Source organism: Benincasa hispida, chromosome 7 (assembly GCF_027475165.1).
Source record: "Benincasa hispida cultivar pf3 chromosome 7, pf3_genome.v1.1, whole genome shotgun sequence".
Taxonomy (NCBI): Eukaryota; Viridiplantae; Streptophyta; class Magnoliopsida; order Cucurbitales; family Cucurbitaceae; genus Benincasa; species Benincasa hispida.
Window position 1 is genome coordinate 5,401,309 of NC_143484.1, and position 22,059 is coordinate 5,423,367.

A 22,059-nucleotide genomic window follows, 5' to 3' on the forward strand; every position below is an offset into this window, starting at 1 on the left:
AAAAATCGTTGTCGTGTTTCGAACATCCTACGAGCCAATATTGGGCTTTAGAAGAACTTGCTCGTTATCCGTCCACTAACGAGAGTAGGAGGTGACGTTGCTCTGTAAAGCCAGCCTCACGCAGTTTCCTCCGATCTAAAGGCAATGCACTCTAGGCTTTTATCAAGAATGAAATGTCCAACTCCCGTCTTGAAATGGGCGATCAAGTAGAACTCTTCCAAGTCCCATCCAAGTAGAAGGAACAAACCTCCAACCACCTTAAAGCTCCCACATGGGTTACAAGCCTTTGTTACATGGCTCGACAATGGCCTTTCTTCACACTTCAATACATCAACAATTATGTAGTTTGATAATTTTTCAATGTGGGACAAGTATGACAACGGAAGTTAATGTTCTCCTCCCAAATTTGCAATGGCTTTTTGAGAAAAAAAACACCACAAGTATATCGTATAAGTCGTCGCAAGAATAAAATTATATCCTTTGGCGCCATAAATACATTTATTATATGAAAAAAAAAATGAAATGGAAAGTAAAGATGTGACTATTGTTAACAACGGTTGATTTTTTATTTTTTTTACAAATAATGAAATTGACTTTTATAAACAAAGAAATACGTAAAACAAAAAATAATTTCAAAATTCACATTCATGAGGTCGACTGATTTATTAAATTTTTTTGTTTAGAAGAAAAATAAAAATCGTTATCGTGTTTCGAACATCCTATGAGGCAATATTGGGCTTTAGAAGAACTTGCTCGTTATCCGTCCACTGACGAGAGTAGGAGGTGACGTTGCTCTGTAAAGCCAGCCTCACACAGTTTCCTCCGATCTAAAGGCAATGCACTCTAGGATTTCGTCAAGAATGCAATGTCCAACACCCGTCTTGAAATGGGCGATCAAGTAGAACTCTTCCAAGTCCCATCAAAGTAGAAGGAACAAACCTCCAACCACCTTAAAGCCCCCACATGGGTTACAAGCCTTTGTTACATGGCTCGGCAATGGCCTTTCTTCACACTTCAATACATCAACAATTATGTAGTTTGATCATTTTCCAATGTGGGACAAGTATGAGAACGAAAGTTAATGTTCATCTCCCAAACTTGCAATGGCTTTTTGAGAAAAAAAAAACACCCCAAGTATATCGTATAAGTCGTCGCACGAATAAAATTATATCCTTTGGCGCCATAAATATATTTATTATATGAAAAAAAAATGCAACGGAAAGTAAAGATGTGACTATTGTTAACAACTGTTGATTTTTTATTTTTTTTTTACAAATAATGAAATAGACCTTTATAAACAAAGAAATACATGGAATAAAAAATAATTTCAAAATTCACGTTCATGAGGTTGACCGATTTTTTAAATTTGTTTGTTTAGAAGAAAAAGAAAACTTGTTGTCGTGTTTCGAACATCCTACAAGGCAATATTGGGCTTTAGAAGAACTTGCTCGTTATCCGTCCACTGACGAGAGTAGGAGGTGACGGTTCTCTGTAAAGCCAGCCTCACGCAGTTTCCTCTGATCTAAAGGCAATGCACTCTAGGCTTTCGTCAAGAATGCAATGTCCAACTCCCGTCTTGTAATGGGCGATCAAGTAGAACTCTTCCAAGTCCCATCAAAGTAGAAGGAACAAACCTCCAACCACCTTAAAGCCCCCACATGGGTTACAAGCCTTTGCTACATGGCTCGTCGATGGCCTTTCTTCACTCTTCAATACATAAACAATTATGTAGTTTGATAATTTTCCAATGTGTGACAAGTATGACAATGGAAGTTAATGTTCTCCTCTCAAACTTGCAATGGCTTTTTTTTAAAACAAAACACCTCAAGTATCATATAAGTCGTCACAAGAATAAAATTATGTCCTTTGGCGCCATAAATACATTTATTATATGATGAAAAAAATGCCATGGAAAGTAAAGATGTGAAACTATTGTTAACAACTGGTGATTTTTTTATTTTTTTTACCAATAATGAAATTGACCTTTATAAATAAATAAATACATGGAACAACAAATAATTTGAACATTCATATGCCTGAGGATGAACGATTTATTATCTTTGTTTGTTTAGAAAGGAGAAAAAATGGTTGTCGCGTTTAGAACATCCTACAAGGCAATATTGGGCTTTAGTAGAACTTACTTGTTATCCGTCCACTGACGAGAGTAGGAGATGGTGTGGCTCTGTAAAGCCAGCCTCATGTAGTTTCCTCCGATCTAAAGGAAATGCACTCTAGGCTTTCGTCAAGAATGCAATGTCCAACTCCCATCTTGAAATGGGCGAGCAAGTAGAACTCTTCCAAGTCCCATCCAAGTAGAAGGAACAAACCTCCAACCACCTTAAAGCCCCCACATGGGTTACAAGCCTTTGCTACATGGCTCGGCGATGGTCTTTCTTCACACTTCAATACATAATAAATTTCGTAGATTGATAATTTTCCAATGTGAGACAAGTATGACAATGGAAGTTAATGTTCTCCTCCCAAACTTGCAATAGCTTTTTTTAAAAAAACACCTCAAGTATATCGTATAATTGGTCACAAGAATAAATTTATCTCCTTTGGCGCCATAAATACATTTATTATATGAAAAAAAAAATTCCATGGAAAGTAAAGATGTGAAACTATTGTTAACAACAGGTGTTCAAGTAATTACTGCCATGGAAAGTAAAGATGTGAAACTAAGGTTGTGTCTCCTCCTCTAGGACACATCGACACTGTATAGAGTCTGGGCCTTGTTTGTATAGAAACGGTTCGTCCCAGAAATAAAACTTACAGTCATGGATTAGCCGTTTCTTTTGTTGGGAATTGAAGTTTTCAGGGAACTGCTTGGGTGTCAAGTAATTAACTATATCAGCATACCAAGGTTCCCTACCTTCAATTCTAACCAGGCTCTCATCAGGGAATGCGTCCTTGATGTCGTTTTCCTGAACTTGCATTTCTTGATTTTCAAGTTTGGACAAGTGTTCAGCCACCAGATTTTCTATTCCCTTTCTATCTTGGATGTCAATGTCAAATTCCTGTAGTAGTAGAACCCTTCTTATTAGTCTCGGCTTTGCGTCCTTCTTGCTCATCAAGAACTTGATGGCTGAGTGGTCGATATGGTGGCTGATGCACCAACTAAGTAAGAACAAAATTTTTCAATACCGAATACTACAACCAACATCTCTTTCTCGGTAGTTTTATAGTGTTCCTGAGAGTCGTTTAATATTTTGGATTCATAGGAGATGGGATGTATCAAGTTTCTCCTCTTCTGCCTTAACATAGTTCCCACTGCGACATCACTCAGGTCACACATAAGACTGAAACGCTGCGTCCATTCCGGTGCTATTAACACTGGGGCTATTGTCAACGCATACTTCAAGGTTTCGAACGCTTTAGTGCAGTCTTCGTTAAAAACATAGGGTCGGTCTGCCTCCAATAATGCGCTCAGAGATCGCACAATCTGAGAAAAGCTTCTGATGAACCGTCTATAGAAACCGACGTGTCCTAGAAAACTTCTTAGCATTTTGACTATCGCTGGTGGTGGAAGTTTTGCTATTACATCAATCTTGGCTCCATCCACTTCCAAGCTAGCCTTGGATACTTTATGCCCCAAAACAATTCCTTTTGTCACCATGAAGTGACATTTTTCCCAATTCAGTACTAAGTTTATTTCCTCGCACCGAACGAGGATGACTTCTAAGTTATCCAGGCATGACTGGAATGAGTCTCCAAAGACTGAAAAGTCATCCATGAAGACTTCCACTGTCTTATCCAGGAAGTCAGAGAAAATGGCCATCATACAGCGTGAAATGTCCCTGGTGCATTGCATAGCCCAAAGGGCATGTGTCTGAATGCGAAAGTGCCAAAGGGACAAGTGAACGTGGTCTTCTCTTGATCTTCTGGATCTATTAAAATCTGGTTGTAACCAGAATGACCATCGAGAAAACAATAAAACTCTTTACCTGCAAATCTATCAAGCATCTGATCGATGAAAGGAAGAGGAAAGTGGTCCTTTTTAGTTGCTGCGTTGAGTTTCCGATAATCCATACAAATTCGCCATCTTGAGATAGTTCTTGAAGGAATGAGTTCATTGTTGCTGTTTACTATCATGGTCATTCCCCCTTTCTTGGGAACGTATTGAACTGGACTAACCCAACTTTTGTCGGATATCGGATAAATAACTCCCACGTCCAACCATTTAAGAATCTCCTTTTTGATCACTTCTTTCATAATGGGGTTAAGCCTTCTTTGAGGCTCGATTGACCCCGTCTTCCCTTCCTCTAGCCTAATTTTGTGCATACAATAGGATGGACTTATTCCACGAATATCTGCAAGCGTCCACCCTATTGCGCGTTTATGTTTCTTCAACATTTGCAAGAGTGAATCTTCATTAGGCTTTGTGAGATTAGCGGAAATGATAACAGGCAATGTATTATTAGTTCCAAGAAAAGCGTATTTCAAATGTCCGGGTAACTATTTTAATTTGAGTTCAAGTGGTTGTTCGAGTGAAGGACGCGTTGGTTTTGTCTGCCGCTCACTCAGACTTGGCGGCTCGGATTCCTTCAGGGTTCCCTCCAACACGAGAACTTCACAAACTCGAGTCTCTTCTTTAGTCAATTCAATATTGTTTAGCTGACAATCATAACTGTCTGGGAATTTTAATGCGTTGAGCACATTAAATTTCACCTCTTCATTATCCATGCGCATGGTTAGCTTAGCTTTATGCACGTCAATCAGAACTTTCCCAGTAGCCAAGAAAGGGCATCCAAGGATGATTGAAACCTCCCTATCTGCTTCATAATCCATAATAATGAAGTCTGTTGGGAATATGAGATTGTCAACCTTCACCAAAACATCTTCAATCTTCCCTTCCGGGTACTTAATTGTCCTATCAGCGAGTTGAAGGGTGACAGAAGTAGGTTATGCCTCGCCAATCCTCAATTTTTTTAAAAATTGAAAGGGGCATGAGATTGATGCTCGCTCCTAGGTCGCACAACGCATGACCCACATATAATCCTCCAATTGAACAAGGAACTATGAAGCTCCTTAGGTCTTTCTGCTTCTATGGTAGCTTGTTGCTTACTAACGCGTTGCATTCCTGCGTTAGTGCTATTACTTCTTTCTCATCTTTTTCGTCAAAATGTCCTTAAAAAACTTCACGTATGTTGGCATCTACTCCAAAGCTTCTATGAGTGGAATGTTGATTTGCAGCTGCTTTAGGAGCTCGAGAAAGCGCTTGAACTGATGTTCATCATTCTTCTTCATCAGACGCTTGGGGAATGGTGCGTTCAGAGGCACCTTCTGTTTTCCCACGTTAGACGTGCTGGTTTCCGAATGGCTTGTATTTTCTGGTGTTCTCTCTTCCTGATCCGTTGAACATGTAATGCGTTCTTTTGAAGGACAATTGTTTCTTGGATTCATCTTTCTTTCTGCAAGGGCTCTTCCACTCTCCAACGTCACTGTGTGACATTGCTCTTTCTCGTTATTATTCCCAAGTGTCTCTGTATTGCTAGGTAGAATGTCTGGCTGCCTACTTTTCAACTTGCTTGCAATCTGCCCCACCTGGATTTCTAGGTTTCTGATTGATGATGCCTGGCTCTTCAGCATTGCATCGTTCTGGGCTATATATTCCTTCAATAGATTTTCCAGCGGAGTTCCAGAACTCGATGCGTGGCCACCTCTATTGAAGGGCTGTTGATGCTGTTGATACATTTGTTGATGCGTTTGTTGAAAGACAGGCGGTGGTGCTCTTGCTGATTTCCTCCTGTCCACGAAAAATTCAGATGGTTTCTCCATCCAGGGTTATAAGTATTAGAAAATGGGTTATTCTTGATGAAACATACTGACTGAGGGTTTTGAGGACACTCAGCGTATGAGTGAAAATCTCCGAATCCCACACAGGTTACCATGGGTTGCCCAAACGCCTCCACTTGATTCACCTTCTGCTGGTTTGGTGCGTTACTTAGCATTATGTTCTATAGAAGGCTAGTCATGGTAGCCACTTGAGCAGAAATCGTGGCTATCACGTTGGAATCAACAGAGTTAATGTTCTGAGATCTTCTTCTCCTGTCATTTCTTCCATCGTATGTGTCATATACCCATTCCATGTTATGTTTGGCAATGCGGTCTAAATATTTATTTAGCTTTAGTATAGAATTCGTCCATCAGTCCTCCAGCTGCCATCTGTGATGCCCTGTTTAGTCCGCCATAAAACGTCTCCATCTGAATAGTCAAAGGTAGTCCGTGGTTGGGGAAGTTCTTGACCAATCCCTTGAAATGCTCCCATGCAGCGCTCAAGGTCTCAGTGTTTTTCTGTTCAAAGTTCATGATTTCCTGACGCCTCCTCGCATTGGTGGTAGGTGGGAAGTATTTCTGCATAAACTTTTCCACCAACTTTTCCCATGTGGTGATTTCCCCAGGCTCTAATGAACTCACCCATTGCTTTGCGTCGCCTCGCAAAGAATAGGGAAACAAGGAGAGCCTGATTGCCTCTGGTGTGATTTAAGGAATCACAAAGGAATTCCACGTTTCTAGGAAACGCTTCATATGGGCATGAGGATCTTCGCCACGGCTACTCCCAAATTTCCCAACAGTCTGGAGCATTTGGAGCATAACAGATTTCATTTCAAACCTGGTTCCATCAGGCGTTGGATATATGATTCCTAGAGAGAAATCATATAGCACAGGGGACGCGTATTCTCTCATAGGACGCGTGCTGTTGTTTGCCATCAGGATTGGGTTCTGTGCAACGTGAGCCAGTTGCTGAGCTAGTTTCTGATTTTGTTGTTCTTCTGCCATTGCTCTTTCCCTTTCTTACTGTTTGGTAACTGTTGCATCAACCTTCGACGACGGTTGGATCGATTCCTATGCCGGAAGGTCCGTTTAATCTCGGGGTCGTATCTGACCTCAAGAGTGTTCTCTCTATTCATACACGTTCACAAGCCTAGGCGTAGCTTGTAATACTTCCCTTAATTGAAGTGTCCCTACAACAAATACAAACAGAATTTCTGGTTAGTTCTTGTTGCTGAATCCCTAACAACGGTGCCAAAAACTTGTTCGCTTGCTATCGTGAGATGCTTTAGGAATGTATAAAGTAAAACAGATTGGAAGAATAAAGTCTAAGTGTTGCGTTCTGCTTTGATGCATTTAGATGAATGCAACGCGTTGGGGCGTTAGTATTATGCACAGAAGGCACACAACTTCTTATAATAACGTTCAAGTTTTCCTAGATTAAACCTAAGTATAAATCTAATCTAGGTTCCTAGCAAGTCCAGGGTCGATCACAGGGATTCAATTTCACTAACACAGATTATGTGTTGTACTTATAGTAGGAGGTTTTTCCTAAATAAATGTGAAATGTATTATTTACACTAACATGCTATGCCTGTGCAAGACAATACAATAGAGTTAAGTGGAAAATGAAGGATCATGTGAAAATGGAATTTAAGTAGGTGGACGCACCGGTTAAAGATAATTGCACACAACTGATGTAATGTGGATGAAATGGGATGGGTTGCTTATCTTTCTGTTCATGCGTTAGACATCATTCAACACTTCTCAATGCAAATAACATACAAGCCTATCTCTAAGGAGCATGCGTCTAACATAGAATGCAAGAAACACCAGTAAGTCTATCTCTAGCTATACTAGGCGTTTTATTTAATGCGGCTTAGCTATTCTTTCGAACAACTAAGTAAAGAAGCTTTCACCAAGTTGTCAAGTTGGTTTAGGCGTTGGAACAGAATTATACATGAAGTACTAATGCTTTCAACATAAATAGAAGATAAACAATAGCAAAAGTGATGATCAAATATATGAATTTATAAAGGATCAATGAGTCTTTACAAAGAACTATATTCAATCAAAATGAAATGGAAATGATATTAAGAGAGAAATTGAGTCAAGCCAAAGAATACAATCTCTTGTAGTTCTTTGGCTCAATCTTGTTGTGTACAATCACTTTAAAGAGCCAAGGACAGAGTATCTTTCTCAAGAATAAATTTCTCCACTCCCTGACCGGTGGTGGTGGTGGTTCTTAGCTCCTTCGATCATCTTACACCTCAGTACGACTTGTATAAACTAAAACTAAGTCTACAATTTACAGAGAGTATGGAGCTTCTATTTCTCTGAACCCTTAATTCTAGAGGGTCTTCAAGTATTTCTAGGCGTTGGTCTCGTCCACTTGGAGGATGGGCTGCATTTAAGTCCATGCCCTTGTCAGCATTAAACTCCATGTCCTGGTTGGCTGCCTGACCTCTGGAAGCTTTTCAGACGCCGCCTGTTGCAGGTGCCCATGCTTGCAAGTGGTGATGTGACACAATCAGCCTAGAGCAATGAATCTTCTATGCATTGAATTCCCTCTAACGCATGGCTCATGTGTTAGCGCGTTTCCTGCGGCACTTGTCTAATGTGTTATTGTCAGTTATTGCGTTGAAATCCTGCAAAGTAGTGCGTTAGTGCCGCGATTTTAGTGATAAACTTCTTTTACATGAAATTGCTATTGTTTAAGTAAATCTATGTATTTCTATTAAAAATGAGGAGAGTTTATCATTAAAAACCCTAATTGTTCTAACTTAAGAGCAAAGATAACTTGTATTTTTACAAGTAATCAACCACCCCCAAATTTGAACAATGCTTGTTCTCAAGCATTCTAAAATAATTCTTTGCTATCTCCTCTACCTTAGATGTGTAAATTTCACCTCTCATCATATTAGTCTCGAGCTGAAATAAGAGTTGGGAAAATATAACTTAGATTGACGTTTTTCTTCAAAGGACTGATATTTAGTTTCCGATGCGGCAGGCTTCTCATCGTAACTCCTTTCATTTCTCAAAACATTTCAATCTTGTCTAAACCAGCAATGCGTTAGATGCTATTTCTTTTGAAAAACAAATGCTGGATAAAAAGAAAACGGTTATGTACTTGTTTACCAATGCGTTGCTCCAGGTATCCCACTTTCGTTTTGGCTTGCCCCCACGGGTGTCATGCGAGCATCCAACTACGGGTGAGAACCCTTTACAACTAAACTCATATCTAATATTCATTCCTTTTTCAAAGTATAGTTTTTTTCTTCAGACTAGATAGAGGAGTTTTATGGGATGCGTTGGTCTAGGATACTTAACTTCGTTGGTCTAGGAGTTTTATGGGATGCGTTGGTCTAGTTTTATGGGATGCGTTGGTCTAGGATGCCTGCGTTAGTCCTCAAGTAAACTTAATCTTTTTAATAGAAGTTCAAGCCTTGTCATTTTCCTAACGCCTATCTTATTCTTATGAGTTCATATAGTTGATATCATTGAGGTTAAGTTAAGCAAAAGACTTAGAAAATAATCAAAGAACAAAAATAAAGTATGCTAAGGACAAACGCAAGGATCAAAGTGATAATAACTTCTCATTCATTTTTCATATTTTAACATAGATTGCATAAACACAACAAAAAGATGCAAAAGGACAATTAAACCAAAATTACAAAATAATTTTAACCCAACAACCTAAGGTTCTACTGTGCTGGCGTATCATCTCTACCTTCTTCTTCGGGGTTCTCGTCCATGAAGCGCAAGAGATTTCTGAGATGGGCTGGTAACGGAGGCAAGGCAAACATACCCACCAATACCTGATTGATATACTGCATTGTGTAGACAAATTGGTCTTGCATGCGTCTTGTCTGTTGCTTCAAGTAATCCCTTAATACACGATTTTGTTGTTGAAGATCTTCAATTGATGCGGCCAACGGTCGAAGTTGATCACTGATGAATGTTTTCAACTTCTCCAAGTCTATGTAGGTTGATAATTTTCCAATTTGGGACAAGCATGACAATGGAAGTTAATGTTCTCCTCCCAAACTTGCAACGACTTTTTTTAAAAAAACACCACAAGTATATCGTATAAGTCGTCACAGGAATAAAATTATCTCCTTTGGTGCCATAAATACATTTATTATATGAAAAAAAAAATGCCATGGAAAGTAAAGATGTGAAACTATTGTTAACAACTAGTGATTTTTTATTTTTTTTACCAATAATGAAACTGACCTTTATAAATAAAGAAATACATGGAACAACAAATAATTTGAAAATTCATATGCCTGAGGACGAACGATTTATAAAGTTTGTTTGTTTAGAAAGGAGAAAAAAATGGTTGTCGTGTTTAGAACATCCTACAAGGCAATATTGGGATTTAGAAGAACTTGCTCGTTATCCGTCCACTGATGAGGGTAGGAGGTGATGTTGTTCTGTAAAGCCGGCCTCACGCAGTTTCCTCCGATATAAAGGAAATGCACTCTAAGCTTCCGTCAAGAATGCAATGTCCAACTCCTGTGTTGAAATGGGTGAGCAAGTTGAACTCTTCCAAGTCCCATCCAAGTAGAAGGAATAAACCTCCAACCACCTTAAGCCCCCACATGGGTTACAAGCCTTTGTTACATGGCTCGACGATGGCCTTTCTTCACACTTCAATACATCAACAATTACGTAGTTTTATAATTTTAAAATGTGGGACAAGTATGACAATGGAAGTTAATGTTCTCCTCCCAAACTTGCAATGGCTTTCTTTAAAAAAACACCACAAATATCATATAAGTCGTCACAAGAATAAAATTATCTCATTTGGCGGCATAAATAAATTTATTATATGAAAAAAAATGCAATGGAAAGTAAAGATGTGAAACTAATTTTAATAACGGGTGATTTTTTATTTTTTTTTACCAATAATGAAATTGACCTTTATAAATAAAGAAATACATGGAACAACAAATAATTTGAAAATTCATATGCATGAGGTCGAACGATTTATTAAATTTGTTTCTTTAGAAAGGAGAAAAAAATGGTTGTCGCATTTAGAACATCCTACAAGGAAAGAACTTGCTCGTTTCCGTACACTGACGAGAATAGGAGGTGACGTTGCTCTGTAAAGCCACCCTCACGCAGTTTCCTCTGATCTAGAGGCAATGCACTCTAAGATTTCGTCAAGAATGCAATGTCCAACTCCCGTCTTGAAATGGTCGAGCAAGTAGAACTCTTCCAAGTCCCATCCAAGTAGAAGGAACAAACCTTCAACCACCTTAAAGCTCCCACATGGGTTACATGCCTTTGCTACATGGCTCAACGATGGTCTTTCTTCACACTTCAATACATAAGCAATTATGTAGTTTGATAGTTTTCCAATTTGGGACAAGTATGACATTGGAAGTTAATGTTCTCCTCCCAAACTTGCAATGGCTGTTTTTAAAAAAAAACACCACAAGTATATCGTATAAGTTGTCACAAGAATAAAATTATCTCCTTTGGCGCCATAGATGCATTTATTATATGCAAAAAAAATGCCATGGAAAGTTTGGAAGGAGAACATTATTATATGAAAGTAAAGATGTGAAACTATTGTTAACAACTGGTGATTTATTATTATTTTTTTTTACCAATAATGATATTGACCTTTATAAATAAAGAAATGCATGGAATAACAAATAATTTGAAATTTCTTATGCATGAGGTCGAACGATTTATTAACTTTGTTTGTTTAGAAAGGAGAAAAAAATGGTTGTCAGGTTTAGAACATCCTTATGTATACTGTATGTTAAGCTATAGTTTGGGAAATGTTATAGTACAAAGAATGTCTTCTCCTAAGTATGGATAGAAAGGACATCCTAAGTAGTGCTCTCGGTCAAGTCGAGAAGTCTAGTTGACACAAATATCGATTTCACAGCTAGATGTAATTCAAAGGTATGATAACTGAAAAAGAATGTTCCAATGGTATTGCTGGGAAATGGAAAAGGACCACCCTAGTAATAAATGAATATTATGACTCAGTGGAGAATGGAAGAGTCACCAGAGGGTGTGACAAGTGAACTATGAGGACTAAGTTGTTCATACATATTAGTATTACTTAATATGAACAGAGTTAATATCAAAGTAGTGCAGTGGAAGAGTAGTAAAAAGGAGAAAAGAAGAAAGAAAAGAAGAAGGTTGTAAAGTTTACGATCAATGGATGTTATGAAACTCTGGTTATAAGTAAGTCCGATCAAATTTCGAGGATGAAATTTCTTTTAGGGGGAAGAATTTGTAAAACCCAAACCCTAATTACTTCAAGGAAGAGTAAGTAATGTGATATCTTCTAATGAGCTAAATGAAGCCATGTCTTAGGAAGGGTAGAAGATGGAAGCAAGAAGAAATAGGCTCTTAGGTAGCTAAGGGTAAAAGTAGGACAAAACTCGGCTAGGCTAAGGAAGGTCATGCTTGATGATGGAATACATAATAAGCATATGAATGAGACCATGCCATCTAATGAGGTATGGTACTAAAGTAATATTGTGAGTGAAGTTAGCTAAAGGAAATTTGCTAAATCCTGGCCCTTCATCACCAATAGTGGGCCAGGTGGCACAAGGAGGGTTCATGCTGGATTTTGGGCGGCAATATAATTAAGAAGGTCGAGTTCATTGGGTCGGTTTGGACAAACTACTTAGGCTATTTGTGTAATTTCAGTGGCATTCGAAAGCTTTGTGTGTCTATTTTCTGTGGCTGGGCTATTGGAAAGAAAACTCACCGGAATAAGGCCGGAGGGGCAAAATAAAGATGAATGGTTCGTTTCTCGGGTGAATCTAGGCCATCAGTGAAAAATTGAAGCTCCAGGACGAATTACGAAGCGTTTTGAGCTAAAATTTGAGGAATATAAAAAACCTTGTAGAATGAAACTTTTTAAGATGAGGCCTGAAAATCGAGTTATATAATTTTGAAGTTTGAACTGGAAATTGTTGAACAAGCAGGCAACTGCTTGAATTGGGGCCAATGATGAAGTTTTGAATCTCTAGATTAAACAACGAGAAATTTTGAGCTGAAATTTTAAGGCAATGTTGCTAACTCAATTCTAAACATGTTTGTAGAAGAAAGTATCTTCAAAAGAGAGCTAGATTTTGAGTTATGAATTTTTGAAGTTGTAACAGAGAAGCTGTGCATAAGCAGACAGCTGCTTGGGAAGAACAAGCAAACAACTCATATGGAGAAAGAGGATCTCGCTAATGAAGGAAATCTCGCTAATTTTGTGATGAGAATCTCACTCTAGAAGGAAATCTCGCTAGAAATTGGGTTGAATCTCGTTGGTAAGGTTAGTATCGCTAGGATGATAGTTTGCCAGGAAAAGCTTGATCTCGGTCATGAGGATCTCAGTCATGAGGAGGATTTTGCTAGTAAAGCTTTCTTTGTTGATGAAAGTTCCTTTAGTAAATGAACTATTTGAGGTATTTTGCTAAGAATTTTGAGTAGTTTAATTGGGAATTATGTCCTTTCAGGCCAAGAAGAGCTAGGAGAGGCGTATAACCCGTTAAGAGGCCAACGAACTGTGAGTGACTATGTGATGAATTAATGTTTTAATAATTTAGAAACTATGATTTCCTTGAAGTTAATTCTCATGCTAAGTGTTAGAAACTATGATTGACATGATTTAAATATGTTATCTTGTCCAAATACTTTTAGCATGTCTTAGTAACTCCATTTTCATGATGTTTACTAGTGTATGGGTTTTCCAAGTATGTTTTCCATGTCTAACGCATGCTAGTGGTTTTTACAAGCTGGTTCAGTATGTTTTAAGCCAACTTATTTCACAAAGTATGAAGCATGTGTTAGGGTTAAAGCTAAGGTTGAATGAAGCTTGATGTACTATGTTTTAAATACCTAAGGTTGTCAAAGTACATGCGTTGGTATTTCTAAACAAAATGAAAAGGGGATACTGAAGGTAAGGAAGGTATCCTAAAGAGTTTTCTATGCTATATTTGAAAACTATTCTTTTAATGCTCTTTGAAAACTTGATAGCTTAAGTGAGCCGGATACTGAAGGTAAGGAAGGTATCTGAATAAATGTACCGAAGGTGTTGACGGTACATAGAAAACACCACGTGCACGTTGGTAATACGACGTTGAGGGGTTGAGCAAAAAGGGTTCTCCCTGACTAAGTTTAACGTTGAGGGATTGAGCAAAAGGGTTCTCCCCGACTAATGTTGATGTTGAGAGATTGAGCAAAAGGGTTCTCCCCAACTAAGGTTGACGTTGAGAGATTGAGCAAAAGGGTTCTCCCCGACTAAGGTTGACGTTGAGGGATTGAGCAAAAGGGTTCTCCCCGACTAAGGTTGATGTTGAGGGTTAGATCTAGTAGTTCACTCTAAACTAAGGATAAAGTGAGGTCGAAGTATGGGTCTCCTAGGCTATATACTAGCAAAGGGAGGCCGAGGTATGGGTCTCTTGGCCGGTAATGGACGTTGGGAGCTAGAGCGATGTATGCTTGTTCTCAACTAAGGAATAATGATGCTTAATGATGGTTTTAAAGGTTTTGTGTACATGTTTTCTTTGTATATTTTTGTTCCAATATTATGTTTTCGAGCTTTCAGTTTAAGCATGGAATTTATGTTTTTATTAAGTCACTCACTAGGCTTCTAGCTCACTTTTTCAAATGTTCTCATTTTTAGGTAGCGGTCAGTTCCCAAAAGACTTTTCTGCTGCTGCTCTACCAATCAAAGAAACAAGTTGAAGGATATGTAATTGAAAACCTGTATTAGTTAGTACACATATGTCTGTCTAAGTGACTAGTATTCTAGATAGGGCTCACTAAGTTGTAATATTCATGTATGAACAATGCTGCGAAACCTTGCGATGTAAATGTGTTAAGTTCCAAGTTAATATATTCGTATATTGATGATATGTATGTATTCAGGGTTTGAGTAAAAGTTAATAGGTTTTTTAGGCAGTACGTGCCAGCAAAAGGGTTGGTAACTGCTGTAGTCACCATTCCATCCAAGTTAAGAGGGTAATCTGGAGTGGGGTGTGACAAATAGTCTTAGAACATAAAGATTGTTTTCCACTTTAGCAAAACAAATATTAATACCATTATTTGAAATAAACACTTTATTTACATAGAATTGAATACAATAGTTTTGTTTTAATAATCACTTTACATAAATTAAGTTCCTTTTCAAACCAGGAACAACATATATATTTTCAAGTAAAACATATTTGTTCTACGAAGTCAACTGGAGTCCTCCCACTGCCACAACTGAGACGACGTGCCTAGTTCCAACAAGCATCGTCATCTCTCCAGCTTCCAGTTGCCGCCAGGAACTAATTCCCTGAAATAAAGAACAAATATGGTTAGTGGTGCCTAAATCAATTATCCAGGCATAATCATCATTCTCCACTAAACAAGTCTCTAATACAAGTAAATCATATTTACCTTGCTTCACCTTATTCTTTTCTGCCAAGTATTTGGGATAGTTTCTCTTCCAATGTCCCTCCTGGTTGCAATGGAAACAAATTCTCAGTCTTAGCCTTTTTGCCCTTTCCGGCAGCAGCTAGTAGGCATAAACTTTGTTCTAGAATACGGTTTGTAGTAGTTACGAGTACCTATTTATGATACACTCTCTTTTATTTCCTAGCTTGACATTCTCCACATGTACTTCCATTATAGCTACCGATATTTGGAAGCCCAATCACAAAATTTCTCATCACAACCTTCGGTATAGTTTTAACACTGAGATGCTCAAGTCATTTATACCATGGAACAAATTCATCTAAATTCATCTTACTTAGGCACAAGACAACTTTGCTTTAAGTCAGTAGGGGTCCATAGATAGCAGTTGTTAGATGAACGTTTTTCAGTCATGACAAAAGTTTTAGCACTATTCGTGACAACACAACAATCTTTGGAGAAATTCACATTCAGCCCCTAATCACACTATTGGCTTATACTAATAAGATTTGCTTTCAAGCCTTCGACCAACATTACATCATTAAGAACATGCCCTAGATATTTTAATTTTCCTTTGCCAATAATCTTCCCTGTAGCTCCATCACTAAATGTGACATGACCAGATCCAACCACCTTAATGTCAGGAATATAGCTCTTTTCACCTATCATGTGCCAGAAGCAGCCACTATTAAAAAACCAATCACCTTTAGTTAAGGAACAAAGAGATCTAAGAAAAACATTACAACAATTTGGGTTTGATTTTACTTTCTAGACTTGCTTAACCGTAGGAAAACCTAATCTTCTATTGTAGACATGCTTAAAGATCCTAGTATGGTTTGTACATTTATGATATGTACCCATGCAATTTGTAGCAATAGGGTCTAATACGACCCATTTTTTGATAGAAATGACACGTCCATCACATTCTATTTTAATAATTTTTGTTTTGAGGTTGACTAAGGATAGAAAATTCAATCTGAGAGATTTTCCAAGACTTTTTCTCTCTAACAAAAACAATTTTATGTTTCCCTTTCTCTAAATACTATTTTCCTTTTGAGAAGCTGGGACTAGAGAATTCAATACCACGAAAATCCCTAGATGGTTTACTTTTAGAAATAATTTGTTCAAGATGATCAGTTCCTAAATTAAGCATCCTTACAAATTTGCATATTGATTCTTTCTCAGCTTTGACTTTATTGTGTTCACGCTTCAAATCAGAGATAACAGTCATGAGTTGAGTATTGTCAACAATAAGAGATTATATTCATCCCTTTTGAACATCTAGAGCCTTAGCATCCTCACATCATTTTTTCCACAGAACATGATATATAGAAGCAATTGATGAGTCACAGGATCCACCATCACCACTAATAGCAATGAATTCATCAATGAGTTGTTTGTCCTTAAAGCTTTCAAATGAAATGCAACTAACAAAGGCTTTGACATCTTTTTTCCTAATCACTGAAAAGGTCATCACATAACTCTTGTTCTATCTATTCAAATAAGTTGGGCATCTGACTGATAGTGGCCAAATCTGTCACATTCTATGCATCCAAAAAACTTATCTTTATTTATATCAGTTCCCCCTTAGTTGTCAATGTCCCTTTTTGCATGTTGAGATCTTTGATAGTTAGACCCGAAATTGTTACAATTCGTAGAAATTCTTCGAGAGTAAAGTCCAAACTTCTTCTCAAATTTTTTCATAGCATGGGAAAACTGTTTTGATAATAACGATGTTGCATCAGCCAAATTTTCTTCAGGTTCCTCTCCAGATACAAAAGGGTGTTTGTTAATTGAAGATTGCAAAGAAATTCTGTTGTTTCTCTTTTCATGTCTGTCATTAAGTGACATTTCAAAGGTAAGTAATAATCCAAAGAGATCATCAACTTTTATAGTGGAAATATTCTAAGCTTCTTCTATGATAGTGACCTTCATGTTGAATCTCTTTAGTAGAGATCTAAGAATTTTTCAAACAAGCTGTTCTTTGAAGATCTTTTCTCCTGGGAAAAAAGAATCATTTTCAATATCAAGAAATCAATGACATTGATCTCAGCAAAAGTCTCATCATTTTGCATTTTTAGAGTTTCAAATTTTGTAGCCAACAATTGCAGACTTGACATCTTAACTTTGGATGTTCCTTCGTAAGAAATAGCAAGAATATTTCAGGCTTCTTTAGCAGACATACAGGTGTTAACTAGGAGAAGATGTTTTTGTTGAGGTTGATGCCCTAAACTCTCGTTGGGTCCTGTAGTTTGTAAATACCTGTATTGAACCAATGCTTGTGATGTAATAATATGAGATATTTTTTTCATTGTTGTTTATGAAACATGAGATATTTTGATTGCTTTACCACAAAACAATAAACTAAGATCCCTGGTCGTCGTTGTAACTTAAGCATGTATGTGGAGACATACAAGTCGATCATACCTTAAATGATTACAAAAATGGTCTGTAGTATATGGATATAGAAGGGAAACTTTATCCTGGTGACACTACAGATGTGTCCCGCTTTGTAGATAGTTACAAATGTTGTGACGTGCTACAGATGGTCTGATCCTGATCATTCATGTGGAGACATGCGAGTGGGGGTGTCCTATAAAAAAGAGTTTGTATAAGACCAGACCACAAAGTGTTTAGTCTCGTTATATAATGCCATTCATGACAGAGACTTCAATTCACTAGGATGACCATAGGTAACATGACCTTAATCCTGAGTGAGATGGGAACTCTTGCCTTTGAGGGCGGTCCTTTGATTTGCATGGGTAGGAGTGGCCAGATTACCGACTTAAACCTATCGCTTTGGGGATTCGTTTGATTGGGGAGCTGAGAACTCAGTTACACAAGATGGAATTCACTCCTTCCCCAAACTAGGGGTAAGTAGATCGATTGCTCCCTTAAGGGTTGATTTAGGGACTTGAACGCTGTGGCGCCACACACCTTTTCAGGCCCGAGAGGTGTCTACTCATAGTAGGACTATGATGTATTGTTCATTAGAGGGATTAGTGGTACATAAGGAGTTAGATGTACAGGGGAAAACGGTAAATTGGCCCAACTGTACTTACGAGCATCTGTGAGAGGTTATCATACTGTTCACTGGTTATATCCGATGGACACATAAATATATCTATGGTGAGAAGAGTGCAACTGTCAGTCTTTATTGGAGTGTTCGAAAGTTAACGGATGGTGAATCTCATGACTAAATAGTTTAGTCAGCTATTCACGTATCGTTGGAGCTTCAAGTTACAGGTCCATAAGGTCCCCTTGGTAGCTCAATGGATTCAAGTTGAGAATCAGTTTTTGGGTCAGTTTGAAGTGTTCAAATTGACAAAAGGGAGTTTGATTATATATGATATGATTAAACTGGTTCAATTATATGTGATATGGTTAACATGATGTATGGGATACAATAATTGGAGGAATTTGATGTAAATATAATTTATATCAAGTAAAGGAGAAAACGACTATGGTTTAAATGTTGCATATGATGTGATATTAAAACTATAGGTTATAAATATAATATGATAAGTTAGTTATTATATTTATTTATAATTAAAACAATTATGAGATAATTGTTGGTGGTTTCTCCTTAACCGTGCGTGAAAGTGGGAGGTTATATTCAGTTTTCTTAACTGAAGGATAAAATGAAAACTGTTTTCATTTTGTAAGAATCGCTAGAATCGCTTCATTCAAAGTACACTGCCAATTGTTTAGCTCACGAGAGACTACACGACAACTTCAAGTGTTTGTCTAAATGATTGTGTACACACACATTTGTCTAAACGATCGTATAATCTTTTACTAAACAATCGCGTGCCTGAGCGATATTCTGTCTCTCATCCCTTTATATTTATTTATAGAAGCATGTCGTAATTTGTTAGAAGATGTATAACTAGCTTGTATATTTATTTATAGAAGTATGAACGATCTTGCTTCCACTCATAGGTGCTCTTTGATAAGAGTTACTTCAATTGGTATCGGAGCCAAGTTCTAATATTCCAAATCCATTGATGTATAGAATAGAATTTACTTTCTTGGTGGGTGTAAGCATGTTTGCATTCTGTTTACGTGTTTAATATGTTTGTGGATGTGGATTAATGGATTTTTTTAGGATGATTTCCTCTGGTTATTAGTTCTTTTACATTAAAAGTTAATTGTAAAGGCCCCTGCGTTTTTGGGCATATTAACTTGCTATCAAGTCTGTAAATTCAAAGTGTTTGAGTTAGTGTGAGTCGCTCGTGATGAAGCTTCAAGGCAAGGAGTTGCATTATACTTCAAGGAAGAAGAAGACCAAGCGTTGGTCAAATTGTGTAAATGATGGGTAAGTAATCGTTGAGTATGGGATACTCGGCAACAAAGTGAAAGTGCACACACTAAATGATCATGTAGCTCAGCAAGCTTCATTGCTTGGTCACTGACTACACGATCGTGTAGTAAAAGTTACATCAGAGCTTGTTCTTCGATCGTCTAGACGTTCATGCCTCACAGCATAGTCGTCGTCTAAACGATCATTTAGACTTGCGTGTTTAAATTTAGTGCGCGCTTGTTCGGTTGAAACTTAATTTTGCAAAAACTTGTTGAATGAATTTTAATTGCGACGGACGGAACGTAATGCGTAATACAAAGCAATGTAATACCACCACAAAGATGGAGAAAATGGAGAATGGATGGTGATGTGTGGAGTGATGGTATGGATGATGATGTGTGGATGATGTGTATGCGCTTCACGTGAATAAATGCGATACTACATTCTAAAATAATGTATGCGGTGATGCTAATATGTGTTCATAGTATGTGTTCATGTAGTACGCACGTGTCACAAGTTTTCTTGTGTTGGAACCAAGTATAATTCAAACGCAAGTTTCTCAGAGTGATCTGAGGTCGAACACGGGGATTGCGATGATCAATGTGATATATGCGACCGTAATCAAAATAATAATGACTTGGTTTGGAAAGATAAAATGCGATGAAAAAGTAAAGTGCAGTGATAAACTAAAATACGATGATAAATAGAATGCGGTTACAAGTAAATAAATAAACAATTAAATTAAAAAATTGAGGACCGTCTGTGAAGATGTGCAAGTATCTGATGGAATGCGATGACAAGTCTTGTGAAATGTGTCAGAAAGAGAATGGGTTGGGGGAAAGGACATCGCAAGTTCGTCAATCCTGTTGAGGATGCAACTAAGGTTCCGCTTTCCCTTGGCTTACACCTCTCAGTGATCGGCCACGTTCCCATATGTCTATGGTGAATTAGGGATGAACGTTGTGAATGCAAGGTTGTTTCCATCTTTGGAAATACTTCTCACTTTAGTTAATGCATTCTTCCAAACTTCCCTCAAGAGGTGGAATAACATCTTCACTTCTGCTCTCACAGGTGAAGATGTCGTTGAGCATGCGTTAGCTAAACTCAGCTAATTCTTCAACAAGGATTAGCTTACTTGCTTAATCCTTCCCTCTTACCCTGGGGAATTAGTTACACATGGTGAAGGAACTGGATGATGAATGTATGGTGAATAATAGAGAGATGACGATGAATATGATAATGATATTAAAAGATAATGATAAAGCGTTTGTTATAGATGGATGAATAAAAGATTAGAAATGAACACAGTTGATGAATAAAAAATAAGAACAAATAAGGAAAGCATGTCAATGTCTTGACACGGATCCCGATCGGAGACGATTTGCTTGTCGGAGTGTAGGAGGAATGTGGTGGAGAACTTCCTTCTCAGGCTTGTTTTCCAGGTAGAACTAATCTCTACATAGAGCTTCTCTTTGAGAATGTGAATGAATTTCTTGCTCCCGAGACATCCCTTTCGGTCTTGTCTCATCTTTCTCCCGGATTTTCTCTAAGTTGTCTCTTCAGACCAGCCTTCTTCCTTCGTTAGTGGTCCCGCTCTGAAAAGCTGCTTTTTTTTGCCATGGCTTGGTGGAAACGTCCGCTCTGCTCTATATTCAATTTGTCAGATCGTACAACAGAAAAGCTGTACAATTTTAGAAATCCCTGTGAATGCATCGCTCTTTTCATCTATGATCGATCGCCGCATGCGGTGTAAATGCATTGATCTTTTTATCCAGGATCGATTGCCGCATGCGGTGAAAATGCGTTGATCTTTCCATCCCTGATCGATCGTCGCATGCGCTGTAATTACGTTGCTCTTTTTCGTTCTCGATTGACCGTCGCATGCAGTGCGAATGTGTTACTCTTTTTTTCCTCGAGCGATCGTCACATGCGATGACCTGTTTCCTGCAAAACAAAGACTTGGACATTCTATTTTGCCATTGCAATAGGGTTAACGGGTGTGCTTCCGACACTATACAATTTTTTCGTTTCTAAGCCAATTTCTATAAGTTCGACGTAACTTTTTCCTTCTTTTTGCAAGTTGGTATAAATAACTTATATTTCTACAAGTTATCACACCCCCAAATTTAGATATATGCTTGTCCTCAAGCATATCCTCTTCTAAGGCAATTCAGCTCAAATCCTATCCTAACTTTGTGTCGATCGACTACTCCGAATGCTCCACCTCTACATAATTTCTCAAAATTACTGATTCCTTCTATCCTTTCAACATTTCTTCAGCATGCTCTACTTTATTCTTGCCTAAGACAAACCTCAGCTCAAAGTTTTCTTCTTATTTTGAAAAGAATGTTTTTCCTATTTTTGTAAAAACAACGAAGTGTGCCTTTTATGCGGTGGCCTGGTTTGTGTCTTCCTATGGAGAGCATTGACCATGGTTACACCCTTCGTTTTGGCTTGCTCCAATGGGTGTCATGTGAGCATCCAACTTCGGTTGTGTACCAAGCTCAACTTCAACTCTTGATCCCTAGCCAAGTTTTAACTTTAGCTGGTCAATG

General features: G+C 37.9%; 5 non-coding genes and 1 pseudogene across 5 annotated transcripts; all 6 read right to left on the reverse strand.

Annotated features, from left to right (window-relative positions):
* Positions 1 to 303, reverse strand: LOC150034860 (signal recognition particle RNA). Its single transcript, XR_016530996.1, has one exon.
* Positions 304 to 692: 389 nt separating this feature from the next.
* On the reverse strand, positions 693 to 995 carry LOC150034861 (signal recognition particle RNA). The gene has a single exon (XR_016530995.1).
* A 392-nt stretch (positions 996 to 1,387) lies between these two features.
* On the reverse strand, positions 1,388 to 1,690 carry LOC150034862 (signal recognition particle RNA). The gene has a single exon (XR_016530998.1).
* Positions 1,691 to 2,080: 390 nt separating this feature from the next.
* Positions 2,081 to 2,383, reverse strand: LOC150034863 (signal recognition particle RNA). Its single transcript, XR_016530994.1, has one exon.
* A 7,723-nt stretch (positions 2,384 to 10,106) lies between these two features.
* On the reverse strand, positions 10,107 to 10,408 carry LOC150034864 (signal recognition particle RNA). The gene has a single exon (XR_016531003.1).
* A 386-nt stretch (positions 10,409 to 10,794) lies between these two features.
* Positions 10,795 to 11,081, reverse strand: LOC150034865 (signal recognition particle RNA; annotated as a pseudogene).
* Positions 11,082 to 22,059: the final 10,978 nt, after the last annotated feature.